Raw genomic sequence first — 17,675 nt, forward strand, 5'->3', positions numbered from 1 at the left:
TGACTCAAAAAATAAAATAAAATTTGAATCATAAAATATGATTCTTCAACTCGAATAATCTAAAACTTTGACTCAATTCAAATACTCAATTTTATTTTTTATAATAAATATTATTTCAGTACTTGAATTTTAGGGTAAACTATATGTATGACCACTTAACTACCCTTTTCATTTTGACCATTATTTTTTTTCAATTTTGTCAATCATGCCACTTAACTATTTAAACGATGACAATTAAGCCACCTACCTTTAAAATTTAACGAAAATGTTGACGAGATAATTAACAAAATTGGTATAATTATAAAATTTGGTCCTCGATACTTATACATTCCATAAATTTAGTCTTAACTTTAATTTAATTCATGATCATATGTTAACATGTGTCCCCTCCTTATTGGAGGATTTTTTTATATTAATTTTAAGGCTAAATCGTATTTATGGCCCTCAAACTTTTCCAACAAAACTAATGTGACCCTCGAATTTTTTTACACTCAATGTGACCCTAAAACTTAAAAAAAAATTCAATGAAACCCTTTGACAAAAAAATTTCATTGTTGACCGTCATAATGCTGAGGTGATACTTCACGGTGCTAACGTTACAATCTATGGTACTAGCCGGCATATGGACTAAATTGATTTTTTAGTCGAGTTCAAAGGCAAAATTAGATTTTTTTTAAAGTTCAATAACCTATTTAATTTTTTTAAAAAATCTTATATTTTAGTTTCGAAAAAACCAATAACCAAAAAAACTAAAATATAAAAATATTAAAAATTAAATTACTAAAAAATATATATATATATATATATTAAAAATACTAAAAAAACGCTATTAAAAATTAAAAACATATTATAAGCTATAAAATAATAAAATATTAAAAATATTAAAAAATATATATTATACATAATATATACATATAACATATATAAACAAAAACAAATCAATCGTGTTCATTAAAACAATATATTTTTATTTTCATATATATATATATATATATCAATTATCACTAAATATGTTATACACTTTTATATCATACATGTATGCATACTAAATATTATTTCAAACGGGTTATCTTCCATCAACCTCTCATATTTGTCTACTGTTTCCACATTTTCGATTAAAGTGGCACATGGCATACATGATGCTCGACTGTTTCATTAATATTTAAAATATCATATTCTCGCACGAATCAAGCGATCTCTTATACTTGATACTACTAACAACTCCAACTGGTAACACTATCCATCATTGCTGGCTGTATTTCATTGTGTCCATCTTAGTAAAAATAGCCGATAAAAGAACAGATAAAAGAACAGCTCTACCGAATCGACATCCCTTGCATTGCCTGTGAGCCTTTGTCAACAACCTTGTTTGCTTGAATGGTGCTGACAAGGCTTGCGACATTACCCTACTCAAAGCAAAGACCAACAGAAAGTCGACATTTCAAATGATAATCGATTGATAACTAACGAAAGAAGCCTTTTCCTGCTACCGATCCGAAGCACACCAAGTAAAGAAAAGAAAGTTAAGATTGAATTAACTAAAGTATCAACTGGGTGATATTCCTTACCCTCCACAATGCTAGTTTTGATCGAAGAGAATGCCATTGTTGCTGTCCAAAAAGGCGCTCGTTATGGCGGCTGTATGTTTAACAAACAGTTGGATTTTTTTTTCAATTAAAAAAGGAATCCTACATATTTATCTGATGGACAAAGCAATGAAATCATATAAACTTGAATTGCGCATACATCATGAGAGAGAGGGGGAGGCTAATAGCTTACCTCACAATCACAACCTGATTCATTTGATCCATTTTACACTATTAACGTAGCAGTTATTGCCTTAACAACCCACCATTCCACCTCATCCTCATTGATCTGCAAAGAGAAATACATCAATGGGGAAAAAACCTATATTATGCAGAAAATGTGACAAACAGGAAGCAAAGCAACTTCACCTTAAGAGTATCCTTGATGAGGGCATATGGAATTTGTCCAGATTCATTACAGCCAAGATCGACCAATGACATCAGCCTCGTCTTTGTTATACAGTCTTCATGAACAAGACCTGGACCTTGGAGATTGGAGATTGGAGATTGGAGATTGGAGAGTGATAGTATTGAAATTAAACAAAAGACAAGGCATTACCATAACTTTTCAGTAAGGTAGAATTTGCAGCCTGAAATTCCAGGTAGGCATCCAACCGCTGAGTCAAAAATATCTTCAGAAGCTGATAGACCAAAGCATATTTAGCATCCTTTTCCAATTGCCCAACAGCAGGCACATCTAAAAGATCGCACTGCAAAAAGAAAAAGGAACAAAAATTCAACTATGGGCAATAAACACCATTACAGGTGCACAGCTGCAAATTAGGAACAATAAAACCAAAGCTCTATGGGGTGGCTAAAAAAGTGAAAAAGCCAGAATGGGTGGGGGTGGGGGGAAGGTGGGGGGTTGAAGAAGCAAAGAAATTACTAGAATTAAATAAGTTTAGAATGAAAATGCATGCACATTCACACATCTTCTATGATACCTGAAACGTGTCTGGAGCCTTCACAAATTCTATGATAGCACGCACAGCTTCCTCCTTGGCTTCACTCATTACATATGAGTCCTCACCGGAGAAAGTTGCTAAATACTTGGTCAAGAATTTGAAAGAATCCTTTCCTGAGCTGGATTTGAAGTATATGTAAGATTGCAACCAATATAATAAAACTTCCAATCACATATAGGTAAGAGCATCTAAATATATGTTTCTGGGATGTTATATACTTTTGTTTTCTTTCAGTGCATTTGCAATTGCAAGAAAGAGGTTTCCACTCCTTCAAGAAACTGTCTATCTTTTTGAAAGATGGTACAATATGATCAGTGACTTTCCCATTTAATGCCAAATTTAAGGTTTGCATGTACACAAAGAACCGGCTATCTGGGCCCTCCAACAAATTATACAGATTAAACAAGCTGGAAAGAACAAAAAAATAAGAAACGTGAGACAGAGAGAGAGAGAGACATTTAAAATTTGACAAGCTAGAATTATGGACCATCATTGGACATTACATCTTTAAACGCATTGCAGGCTTATCAGTTGGTTGTTGAGCTATTTTGGTTGATATGTGTTTTGCCACCTCAAGTTCTTCATTTGGATTTTCGAGCTTCGAGACTAGATTGCAGATGACAGTGAAGATGCACTCAAGATCTGAAGAAATGTGATAAAATAAATCAATTATTTTCCAAACTCAAACTTCAATGCAAATTTATGAATCATCTATCGCAGCATTGTAGAAATCATACAAGTCATGGATATCCTCACATATTATTAATGGTATCAGCTCATTTCATTTCAATTTGCCGCTGCAACTCAAGTGGAAAAATTCTAAAAAAATAAAACATGGGAATTCTAGAGTACACTTTTCTTGTATGCAGTATACACTAGTTACACATAATTTCTTCACAAGGACTAAATGCTGACTTGAAGAATGAAGCCTCAACAATTTTGTCAAGAAAATAAATTACAGAAATACCAACTGTTACAAGATCATAAATTTAATAGGATTTATAATTTTGGAACTACACATGACAATGTAATAAGACTCCGTTTTCGACAGTTTTTTTTCCTACTCTCTTTTCACATACTAAAACATAACCCAAAAACTAAAAAAAATAGAAAAATCCTAATTGATTAAAAGAGAAAGAATTACTCAAACCGTAAATCCAATTCCAAAATATTTTTCCAACGAAAAACTAAAACCATACCATCCTCCGAAAAAGTTCAATCATTAATTTGTGAATTCTTCGAAACATCCTTTGCTTTTACATGCAAACAACGTTGTTAGCAAACACGATAAAGCAGTTCATAATAATCCACTTCCAATGAACTAATTCTAACTTAGATTAAGGTTTCAAAAACTCCATCGAAGCGAGGAATGACCTGAGAAAAGTATAATTATCTCAATTCATAAATTTCCCAAACTATTCAAATAATACCTTTATCGGAGACCTTGGAAAAGACTATGTCAGCAGAAGTAAGCATTAAAGAAGCCAAGTCCAACCATATTCCCATCACAATACACTCTTGCGCTTCCATACAAAGCCTCGTCACTTGCGGCTCCGCAACCTCTTTCTCCATAATTTACACAAAACTGAACATTCCGTATACAAATTATGGATTTGGGAAGATAAAACTGAGCTCACTTCAGGACCGGCATCGGCCAGAGAGTCCGGCCGTGAATCGGACCACGGGAAGCACGGGATCTTCTTCGGAGGTGGGAACAACAGTCGTCATTGTCGTTTTAAAATCTTCTTGCAAAACCCAAGGTTTGGTTGAAGCAGCCGATCAGAGAGGGGGAGAAAGTGAAATAGTGAAAACCCTAGCTGCTTTAGATGTTTAGTTTTTTTTATTAATTATATGCAGTTAATATTTAATTGAGGTGTTGATATAACATTTAACAAAATTAATATAATTATATATTTGATTATCAATATGTATACATTTTATTAATTTAATATTAATTTTAATTTAATTTATAAATTAACCTTCAAATTTTGTTATTAATTTTAATTTATTTAAATTAAATATTTTTTATCTAATCAGATAATAACATATATCACCATTTAAATAGATGAAGAAAAATAAATTGTAGATAATATGCATCAATGGAAAATTAAACTTGGGTCCCTAGGAGTTAAAGAGCACTCTAGTAATTAGACGAAATAGAGACGGATGTAACATTTTATGTTAAGGAGTGAACTTTTAAAATTTTAAGAGGTGATGACTTTATAAAATTTTAGAAGAAAAAAAAGATTTTCAATAGAAAATGCATAGAAAAAATCTAAAATATATGATTTTAAATTTTTAGGAGGCAACCGCCCCCACCCCTGCCTATCCATGAGACTAAATACTTTATTTGATTAAAAATAGATAAACATATTCACATTCTAATCCAATCCAAATGTAAAAACATTTACATAAATTTCAAATTTGGAATGCATAGCATAAATCCGAAACTGATAAGTAATATATGTCACATAACATACTTATTAGAATTGTAATTAATACAATAATAACACAGAACATACATGCTTTATTCAAATCAATGTTTAACCAATCAAACAACTAACACATAACAAATATAGCACAAGATATAGACACATATAGATTCATATACATCACAACGACATCGACCAGAATTTAATTATTCCAGATTCAACAAAAAAACTATTAAATAGAATTAAAACGGTTGTAACACAGTAAGACACACACCTTAAATTGTATAACAAAAAATATACTAATGAGAAAATACTTTTATGATCAGAATCTTAAGTCGAAGGTTTAGTAGAGAGAGCCCACACGATCTTAGAAAAGCTAGCTAAATTAATAGTCGCAAATTTTTGAAACAAGTAATAAGGGAGAAGATGATTTTTTTTAAGATCAAATTCAACTAAAATAGAGAGAGAGATAGAATCTTATTTAAAGATCAACTCTAAAATAGATAGTTTACGAAATATATTTTAAAATTAAAATAAATAAATAATATAATAGATAATATAAAATAAACAATTTAAGATAATAAGATAATATTAATGGGATAATAAAGAAAATAACTTGAAATAAAACAAATTTAGAAAGTACACTTTAAATAGAATTCTAGAACCGAAAATTTGAAGAAATTTGATTACTAAAAATAAGTAGGTAAAACTACGAGATAAGCCAATATATTTAAAATTAGCATTTATTCAATTTAGTCCAAATTCAAAATTAAAGTAAAAAAATTCTGAATCATCAAGACTAAAATATTAACCTCGATTTTGGGGTGTGACAACTCTCCCCACCTTTAGGAAATTTCGTCCTCGAAAATTTTCTCGACTTGACAACATATTTACATCAAAGAGTTAACAAGAAAACATTTACCCAAACACAGAGAAAAACAAAGTAACTAGGGTTAGGATCAACATCAGAATATCGGAACGTGTCAAAAATAATTTTAAAACATTTGTGACATAAAACTAATTAAAAATCTCATTTTCTTCATTTTCAAATCAAGTTTACAAATTATTTTTATTTATCAGTTTAAAATTATATGATTCTAGTGGGTTTCATGGTCTGAGGTTGGGAAACCTATAGCTCTGCTACCACTAAATGTAACCCCCTAGATTCGATCTAGACGTTATTGTAACATCCTGAAATCCAGGTCATTGACTAAAATGAGAATTTTTGAAACTTGGTGATAAAAGTAGAATAGTTAAATAGTTTAATGACTTATTGGAAATATAGTTGAAGGTTGTTTAGTAATTATTGAATGAATTAAAGGGTAAAATGGTCAATTGAAAAGTAAAATTTTTTATTTTCCTTTATAAGATAAGGGAACCACGTGGAAAGGGAGAGATTTCTCTAGAGTTCTCTACTTCTTTTTTTTCTTCTTCACGTGGAAGCCAATAGCAAAGGTGAGTTCTGGTTAATTGATTTCTTATTGAATTTTAAGTTTGGTTTCAATTATCAAGTGACTCTTAAGCTTAAGGAAAGCTTAATTTGTCATAAAACAATAAGAGGAAAGGTATAGAAAGGATTAAAGGAAGGAAGTGAATAAATGAAATCTTGGTAGAAATACATTTATGGGATTTCCAGACCAAATTTGACTTGTCAAGGGTCTAATTAAAAAGTTAGAAACAATAGAATTGAATTTGGAACATGTTGAAAATTTAGTGTAATTCTTGAATTACATATGGAGAATAGGATTTTGATGTTAAAGAGGTGATGAATGAATAGAAATGAGTTTGAATATGTGTATGTGAGTTAAGAATATAAAAGGGGATGAAATATGAAGAGTTGAGCTAAAAAGAAAGTGAATTTCGTGCTCTAACTGGAATTTCTGGGTTGTGTGCTTCGATGCACATTCATTGTGTACCGATGCACTCTCAATTAAATGAACATCGAATGTAGTGAGTGCATCGATGCATAGGGAGTGCATCGATACACCCCTTAAAATGGAAACATCGAATGTAAATTGTGTATCGATGCATGGGGTAGTGCATCAATGCACATGTTAAAGGATGCATCGATACACTGTAGAATATATCGATGCACTTCAATGGGAAATGGAATAAATCTTTCTTTCATTCTAAGAAATGATAGATTAAAGTATATCAATTGGATAATGATAAGTATCAGTACATGATTATGTAGATATCGAGCACGAACAAGTTCCAGGACGACTATCAAGTTAAGATTCGATTGAAAGAAAGGAAATCATAAAAGGGGATTGGAACTTAGTGAGGCCATGGTGAGTGATTATTATTAGAATATACGTATTGTATATGGAAATTAGACTTGCGACAAGTCTGTTTCCAATATGTTGAATATATGATTGTATGATTAGAAGTATGATTATGTTTGATATTACGTGAATATGCTTAGTTCGTATTACATGTTATGTGGTATGAATTTATATGATATGTGTTATATGGCAATGATTTATGTATTATAGGAAAATGTTATATGAGTTATATGAACTTGAGATATAAATTATAGGATCGCGAACTATGTAAAATACCAATGACTCATGTGATAACAAAAAGGAAGTGATTATATAAACATGTAAGATAAATTATATGGGAAAGATTTATAGGCTTAAATGAATTTATAATAAATAAGATATATAGTAAAAATCTATGAAGCCATAGAGAGATATTATAGGAGCTTTCAATGAAAATTTATTAGAAGACTTGTATATGTGATAAACTATGTGAAACTGAACTAGGTAAATATATGAAATTAGTAAATAAATGATGGGAGATAAGTAATTATGTAAAACATGGAGTTATGATATATATATAGGCTATATGAAAATGTGTACATGAATACATGCATAAGTGAGATATGTTTATAGGTTATAATATGTTACAGAATTTATGTGAATATAAAAGTATATGTAACACCCCAACCCGTACCCGACCCGAATACAAGTCCGAGGTGTCACATTGACTTTTCAAAGTTTGACTCTTTTGAAAAACAGAGAAATTTAAAACTTTGTTTAAAGCAAAATACGTTAATTTACATAAAAATGACCACAAAATACAACTCCATTAGAGTACTCATAATTAACGACTTATTACATGCCAACACTCTATACACACCAAAATACATACTTTGTCAATTACTTCTGATCTGATCTTCTAGTAATAATACTGTCCTTGCCACTTCTATTCTTGCTCTTTTCGTTTCTTGGTACCTACGTGTAAATCACTTACACGCTAAGTCATAAACTTAGTGAGGCAATAAATAAACATTTAACAACCAATTCATGAATATGCATTCTTATCATTTGATCATGACATTTCAACATGCATGTATCTATTACACGATAACATATATATAAGCATGTCATGTACATGTAAAACTTACCTTCTTGTGCCACTTTCACTTTAATTTATCTTTCAATTGTATTGCCCATATATATTATTGAGAATAGAGGTATGCGAGTACACTGAGGTTGTGCACACATATGTTGTCACCACAGCTCGTATAAATGTCCCGAAGGACCTATCATCCCGAAGGATGTCATCTGTGTCCCGAAGGACCTGTCATCCCGAAGGATGTAATCTGTGTCCCGTAGGACCTATCATATGTCTTATAGGACATATGTAACCCTCGACTCTTGGCATGCCAACTATACCTATAACTCTCGTATCATATACTATGGGCATTTATTATGAATACATTTCTCATCACTTGTTCTTTCTCTTCTATCACATACCACATGTATGTGTAACCATGTATTTCATATCATATCACATGTATCACGTATTACATATTCATATGTCATTTCATATCATATCATATCACATGTATTATATGTGCATGTAATCATGTAGATCATATCATATAGCTTATATCATTTCTCATGTGTTCATATAAACACATATGTTATATCTTGCTCACATATGAATGTACTCACATATATTAATTTCACATATCTCATAATGTATTCTCATATGTTCACATCAATCATGTCACATAAAATAACATAAGACACATATGCCCACTTTCATGTACTCATGCACACATACTATCCATATCAATCACATGCTTGTGCTTATGGAATTATGCATTCAAACATGTAAATATACTTATCAAAAATACTCCCCAATGATGTATAAAACATCCTTATATAATGTTTTGCATGCATCACAAATCAAATAACATTTTAGGAGTCACTTCTTACCATAGTAACTCCGTCACTGGCTCATCGCAAGCCAATATTCGTTCAATAATATAAGTACAATTAAAATTGCACTCACCTTAGCCTTGTTTGATTTGAATCAATTCTAATCCTTTGATTATTCCAGAACTTGTTTAGGCTCAATATCTACATAAATATAACATTTCAAAACAACTATCAGAAGCCTAAACTTTAAACTTGATGTTAATAACTTAAACCGATTTAATGAATCAAATTCCATTTTTTTCATTTAGGAGGAATCGATACCCCCCCCAGGGGGAATCGATACCCCCTGGACATTCTGGAAATTTTCGTCCAAGAGGGGGAATCGATTCCCTTCATAGGGTATCGGTTCCCTCTACCCAGAAATTGTATTTTAACCCCGAAAATCATCAATTCTTCACTTAATTCTTCTATTTTAAACCCCTATCATGTCATTAAACTCAACTACCATTACTTAAACCAACTTATATCCATGAAAATCATCTATAACTTCAAAATCCTATCCTTCATATGAAATTCAAGAATCATACTCAAATTTCAATATGTTCTAAATACAATTTTAACACTTCATATTCTTTAATTATCATGATGACAAGTCAAATTTAACTTCAAATTTAACTTATCAACTATTTTCCATGATTTCATATAAAAAATCATTTTCTTAAATCTCTTATAACTTCTTCATCTTTTGATTATAAGACAACTTAAGCTTTCCTTAAGCTTAGTTATCATCTAATGATCAAAACCTAACCTTTAATTTAAAAGCTTAGTTATCATCTAATGATCAAAACCTAACCTTTAATTTAACAAATAATCAACAAATCAGAAAACTCACCTTATGCTCTGCACGTTGGAGGAGAAGAAGGTAAGAAGAAGAAGAAGAGTTTTCTAAATACTCTCCCCCAACGTTTATCTCTTTATAAAGAGATAACAAAATATCGTTCATGTTAAATGACCATTTTGCCCCTTAATTCCTTTGATAATTACTAATTATTTTCAAGAAATATTTCCGAACAAATCATTACACTATTCAAATATCTTACTTTAATCAACACATTCTGAAGTTTTATAATTTAGTCACTAACCCGTATTTTGGGATGTTACAGTATAAACCATAAGTTATATGATATGAGATAAGTTATTATATGTACATGTGAATTATATGGAAATAAACTATGTGACTAAGTGTGATATTATGAAATGTGATAATGAGCTATGTGATATACGACATGAGATATATGAAAGAGAAAGTATATGTGATAAGTGAAAGTGAATCATATGATTACATGAAGATATGAAATGATATAAAGATAATGCCCATGTTATGTGTTATGAGATCTAGAGATATAGTTGGTATGCCAAGAGTCGAGGGTCTACGCGGTCCTTCGAGACATAGTGGTCCTCTGGGACATTTCATAATGATCATTCGGGACAAATTTCATAGCCCCTAGTGGGACCCCATACGAACTGTGGTGACAACATAGTGCACAACCTCAATAGACTCACATATCTACAGTTCTCACATATGTACATGGGCTAACAAAGAGATAACAATAAATATATATTACATGTAAAGTATATGCTTTTGTGATATGAATTATATTATATGATATATGAGATGATGTGTATATTGCTTGATTAATTGAATCATATATGGCTTAAAAGAATGAATATATGAGTATATGATTATGAGACATAAATGATAAGAATATGGATAGTGGAATAAGGTTAGTGATGGAAATAATGTGAGATATGTATATGTGTATATTATATTGTATGTAATGTTAAATTGTTTTAGTATGACATCATGAGATGATGTGTTCCTACATGTTTAAATAATTAGAGTTCTTTTATAAATGTAATACCTCACTAAGCCATAGACTTAGCGTGTGATTATTTCACACGTAGGTTACAGAAGTGAGAAGAGTAAAGAGCAATGTGGAGGAAGACAGGTCAGATCAGAAGAAAAGTGAATAATATGGATGTTAATATATAAAGTTCTAGTTGGTATGTATTCAAAATAATATATTGTATAAGCTCTGAATAGTTCTGTAAATGTTTTGAATAAGTTATATGTTATAAAAAATTTAAATTACTCACTATTTTATACAAGTAAATGTTTTGAAAAGTCAATGTGACACCTCAAACTCGGATCTGGGTTGGATACGGGTTGGGGATGTTACATTTAATGGTATCAGAGCTAAGGTTTAGCCGATTCTAGGCTTAAACCGAAGTTAAATGAGATTTAAAATGTGTACATGCCAACACAAAGTCAATAATTTCTGATCTGATAAGTGTAAGGAGTATATTGTCTTGCTAATAGAATAAGAATAGTATGATATAGTAAAAATCTGATTACAATAGTTTCGAAATGAAGTGAGAGGTAAATCTGATTGTGATAGCAATTCATCTGCCCTGACCAGGCAGGATGAAGAGTGAACACATCAGGAAATGCCTTGTAAGATCAAAGATTGATTTCAGAAGTTGAAATCATATTAAAATAGTGAATGCTTTGAATCAGAAAAATGAGGTGAAGTATTCTTATTATTTCAAGGATGAGATAGAATATGGTGAACAAGTGTCACCATAAGAAAGTTAAAAGATCTAAAGATGTGGTTAGAATTTGTAGAAGAGTTTAAGAATAAGTGCATCAATGACAAGCATATAAGATATAGAAAGCTAGAGTTTATGAGTTGAAACAAAGGAATAGTGATGTGTATAAGCAAAAGTATGGATATGATAAGAGGTTGCATTTTAGATAGAAAGAGTTGGCGTTGGCTAACCAGATTATGTGATAAAAGGTGTATTGGAGTTGAAAGATTTTAAGATATTGTCAAGTTAAAATAACCAAATATAAAGTGGGTCTGGATACAGTTGTATATTTGGATCTTAGTAATGTGATATAGTGAAGGAAGTGAGGATTTGTATATTTGAGTAAAGCTAAAGATTTATAAGAAGAACTTAAGAATGGATACATCAGTGACCAGTTTATAAGACAAAGGAAGTCAGAATGTTATGTTTGAACAACGAAAATCACATGGTGTATGAGAATGAATATGAATTTGATAAGTTAAGTAAACTATGGTTGAGATAATTATGAGTGGAAAGTGTGTATATGATTAATTGATTAGGGCTTGTGCTCTAGATTGAACAGTTGTTATTGACTAGTTGTAAGAGTAAATGTGATAAAGTTATAAGATTGGAAGAAAAGATAAAGTGGAGTTAATCAAGTAGGATATAAATCTGGATGTGGTTATGTATTTTGATTATATAGATATGATGTAGGCAAGGAGATAAGTATTGGTTTGTTTTAAAAAGGGGGCTTTAAAGAAGGAAATACAAGTATAAGAGATGATAAAAAATGAAGTTTTTTATAAGTAAATTGGGTTATAAAGCTACGAATATGCAATGAAGATTGGTACACAGAGATGAGTATAGGTGATAGGACAAGAGTCTATGAATATGAAAGGAAATATATGATTTATGTATAAGGAGATTTCAATTTGGAATGAATAAAAGAATAATGGAATAAAGAAATGAAAAGGATTAAGTTTAAGGGATCAGATATGATGAAAGTTATATGGAAGTGTAGATGATAAGTTCGATATAGAAGTACGAATAGTTTGCAAGGTGATGTGAAAAGATTCCTTAAAGTGTATGTTTAATCATAATGGAAGAAGATTTAAGGTTGTGTTCTTGGTCAAATGATGATGGAAAATGAGTTTGGTTACTGTTATAAGGTAATTAAAGATGGATTTATGAGGTTAAGTGATGAAAATTGATGTTACTGTCTACCTGATTAGTGACATTATATGAAATTTTAGAAATGGTTAAAGGAAAATGCAGAATAGAAGGAGAGAAAAGACAAAAATGGATTGAAGTTACTGGTTGTTGTTTAAATGATAAGTGATAGTAAATGAATGCATAAAAAAAGTATTTAAAAAAAATAAAGGAAGGAAACGTTAAGTAAAGGAGGCAACATGAGAACATTAGAAGATATGTTCTTATTGATATGTTCAGTGAAAATTCGAGGACGAATTTTCTTTAAATGATGGGAGATTTGTAACATCCCAAAATCCGGGTCATTGACTAAAATGAGAATTTTTGAAACTTGGTGATAAAAGTAGAATAGTTAAATAGTTTAATGACTTATTAGAAATATAGTTGAAGGTTGTTTAGTAATTATTGAATGAATTAAAGGGTAAAATGGTCAATTGACAAGTAAGATTTTTTATTTTCCTTTATAAGATAAGGGAACCACATAGAAAGGGAGAGATTTCTCCAGAGTTCTCTGCTTCTCTTTTTTTTCTTCTTCACGTGGAAGCCAAGAGCAAAGGTGAGTTCTGGTTAATTGATTTCTTATTGAATTTTAAGTTTGGTTTCGATTATCAAGTGACTCTTAAGCTTAAGGAAAGCTTAATTTGTCATAAAACAATAAGAGGAAAGGTATAGAAAGGATTAAAGGAAGGAAGTGAATAAATGAAATATTGGTAGAAAGACATTTATGGGATTTCCAGACCAAATTTGACTTGTCAAGGGTCTAATTAAAAAGTTAGAAACAATAGAATTGAATTTGGAACATGTTGAAAATTTAGTGTAATTCTTGAATTACATATGGAGAATAGGATTTTGATGTTAAAGAGGTGATGAATGAATAGAAATGAGTTTGAATATGTGTGTGTGTGAGTTAAGAATATAAAAAGGGATGAAATAATATAATGTATCGATGCACTTCAATGGGAATTGGAATAAATCTTTCTTTCATTCTAAGAAATGATAGATTAAAGTATATCAATTGGATAATGATAAGTATCAGTACATGATTATGTAGATATCGAGCACGAATAAGTTCTAGGATGACTATCAAGTTAAGATTCGATTGAAAGAAAGGAAATCATAAAAGGGGATTGGAACTTAGTGATGCCAAGGTGAGTGAGTATTATTAGAATATACGTATTGTATATGGAAATTAGACTTGAAACAAGTCTGTTTCCAATATGTTGAATATATGATTGTATGATTAGAAGTATGATTATGTTTGATATTATGTGAATATGCTTAGTTCGTATTACATGTTATGTGGTATGAATTTATATGATATGTGTTATATGGCAATGATTTATGTATTATAGGAAAATGTTATATGAGTTATAGGAACTTGAGATATAAATTATAGGATCACGAACTATGTAAAATACCAATGACTCATGTGATAAAAAAAATGAAGTGACTATATAAACATGTAAGATAAATTATATGGGAAAGATTTATAGGGTTAAATGAATTTATAATAAATAAGATATATAGTAAAAATATATAAAGCCATAGAGAGATATTATAGGAGCTTTCGATGATAATTTATTAGAAGACTTTTATATGTGATAAGCTATGTGAAACTGAACTAGGTAAATAAATGATGGGAGATAAGTAATTATGTAAAACATAGAGTTATGATATATATATATAGGCTATATGAAAATGTGTACATGAATACATGCATAAGTGAGATATGTTTATAGGTTGTAATGTGTTACAGAATTTATGTGAATAAAAAAGTATAAACCATAAGTTATATGATATGAGATAAGTTATTATATGTACATGTGAATTATATGGAAATAAACTATGTGACTAAGTGTGATCTTATGAAATGTGATAATGAGCTATGTGATATATGACATGAGATATATGAAAGAGAAAGTATATGTGATAAGTGAAAGTGAATCATATGATTACATGAAGATGTGAAACGATATAAAGATAATGCCCATGTTATATGTTATGAGATCTAGAGATATAGTTGGCATGCCAAGAGTCGAGGGTCTATGCGGTCCTTTGGGACATAGTGGTCTTCCGGGACATTTCATAGTGGTCATTCGGGATAAATTTCATAGCCCCTAGTGGGACCCCATACGAGTTGTGGTGACAGCATAATGCACAACCTCAATAGACTCACATATCTACAGTTCTCACAGATGTATATGGGCTAACAAAGAGATAACAATAAATAAATATATTACATGTAAAGTATATGCTTTTGTGATATGAATTGTATTATATGATATATGAGATGATGTGTATATTACTTGATTAATTAAATCATATGTGGCTTAAAAGAATGAATATATGAGTATATGATTATGAGACATAAATGATAAGAATATGGATAGTGGAATAAGGTTAGTAATGGAAATAATGTGAGATATGTATATGTGTATATTACATTGTATGTAATGTTAAATTGTTTTGGTATGACATCATGAGATTATGTGTTCCTGCATGTTTAAATAATTAGAGTTCTTTTATAAATGTAATGCCTCACTAAGTCATAGACTTAGCGTGTGATTGTTTGACACGTAGGTTACAGAAGTGAGAAGAGTAAAGAGCAATGTGGAGCAAGACAGGTCAGTTCTACTTACCGAAGGTCAGATCAAAAGAAATGTGAATAATATGGATGTTAATATATAAAGTTCTAGTTGGCATGTATTCAAAATAATATATTGTATAAGCTCTGAATAGTTCTGTAAATGTTTTGAATAAGTTATATATTATAAAAATTTTAAATTACTCACTATTTTATACAAGAAAATGTTTTGAAAAGCCAATGTGACACCTCAGACTCGGATCCGGGTCGGATACGGGTTGGAAATGTTACAGTTATGGCCAAATTTAGAAGGTTACATTGATCACCAAAGTGATCCAAAAATTAATTCAAAAAATTTAACAGATATGGAATCAGATTTTCAAATAATATATATTGTTAGTATCACTTTATCATAAAATAATTTTAAAATATATAGTTTAAATTTGAGACCCTAATCCTTGAGATGCTGATCTGATCCGATCCTAACATCTTAAAATATTTAAAAGGGAGAAATAAAGGGGGTGAGCTATAGAGCTCAGCTAGGTCAAAATGTGCAAATAAACAAAATATTCAGAAAGATAATCAACAAGCATAATCACATTCTGAGTCATAATATTCATGGTATAAATAAATATGCAAATGTAATGCACCCACACACCGTACATCGTCCAAAGAGTAGGTTCCCTTGAATCACTCTCTACTACACACTCTACAGCAAAATTGATTTTTTGCGGCGTTTTTTTACCTATAGCGGCGTTTTTAAGCGCCGCAAAAAACACATGCGTCGTTATGAAAAATGCCGCAAAATGCGCCTCTGAAAATAGTGCCGCTAAAGTTCGCGGCGTTTGTTAACCAAAAACACCGCAATAGGTAACGATATATAGCGGCGTTTGTTTAATAAACGCCGCAATAGGTACTGATATTTAGCGGCGTTTGTCTTAAAAATGCCGCAATAATTGTCAATATTTAGTGGTGTTTTTATCACAAACGCCACAATAAGTGCTGATATTTCGCGGCATTTTTTTTATGAAAACGCCGCAATAGGTATGGTATTTAGTGGCGTTTTTAGGATACAAACGCCGTGATAGGACAGACTGGTATATAGCAACGTTTTTAGGATACAAACGCCGCTAAAAGTTGGTACATAACGGCGTTTTGTGATACAAACACCGGTAAATAACACAGAATTTAACCAATTAAAAAATTATTGTCGATTACCCTAAATCTGTTTTTTCAACCTATTTCATTATCCAACAAACATAACAGTAATAACATCAAACTCTATATCAATAACAAGCAACATCAAACCTAATATAATAAATAAAAGTTTTCATTAACGTAATATAAGTTCAGTTAAACACGGTTCAGTAACATTAACAGAATGCTGATAACATAAATGAGACTATGAAGGTGTATTTTGAGGTTGAGTTTTCTGTAGCGTCTGCATCATATCATTGAGTCGTTTTTCAAATTCTTCACATCTCTGTTGATATGTTGCTTCTCTCTGTGCTGCCACTGTTTTCCTTGCTTCATTTTCGGATTTCATGTTAGCCATTTGTTGATCCATATCAGCCAACTTTTGTTTTAAACGACTAACTTATATTGGGAAGATTGAGACTGTGATGACGTGTACTGTGATGAACTGGATCCAAAATATTTGGTGGGAGTAACAAATGATCCTTGAAGCGCACTCGACCATATCTTTCAGGACCCAAAACGTCATTAATAGCTCAGTTTTCAATGTCATCATCATTAACAATACATTGACTTGAACTAGTAGCGTGATACTACGTCCTTTTCTCCCTCAATTTTTCGTAATAATAAGGTGAATAAATATTTAAAATGGCAAAAATGTCATGGTACAAATATAAATAGAGGTAAATTTAAAACATCTACCCAATAAACGTACCATAATTTTTGCAGCTTCAGCAGTCATAGGAGTGTCATCCTTCTTCGTATGTGTCATGTCGAATAGTTGGATTCGGCCAATTTTAGAATCGGATGTATTTTCCTACAATGCACCATAATATAATTACTATGAGTTAGTATTTACATGGAATACAAAAAACAATGTTAATAATCTATAATACCTCCTC

The 17,675-nt window shown here is 30.8% G+C and overlaps 1 pseudogene; it reads right to left on the reverse strand.

Annotated features, from left to right (window-relative positions):
* Positions 1-1,301: 1,301 nt before the first annotated feature.
* On the reverse strand, positions 1,302-4,324 carry LOC120162874 (annotated as a pseudogene).
* Positions 4,325-17,675: the final 13,351 nt, after the last annotated feature.

The sequence above is a fragment of the Hibiscus syriacus genome, unplaced genomic scaffold (assembly GCF_006381635.1).
Source record: "Hibiscus syriacus cultivar Baekdansim isolate YM2019G1 unplaced genomic scaffold, ASM638163v2 tig00111409_pilon, whole genome shotgun sequence".
NCBI lineage: Eukaryota > Viridiplantae > Streptophyta > Magnoliopsida > Malvales > Malvaceae > Hibiscus > Hibiscus syriacus.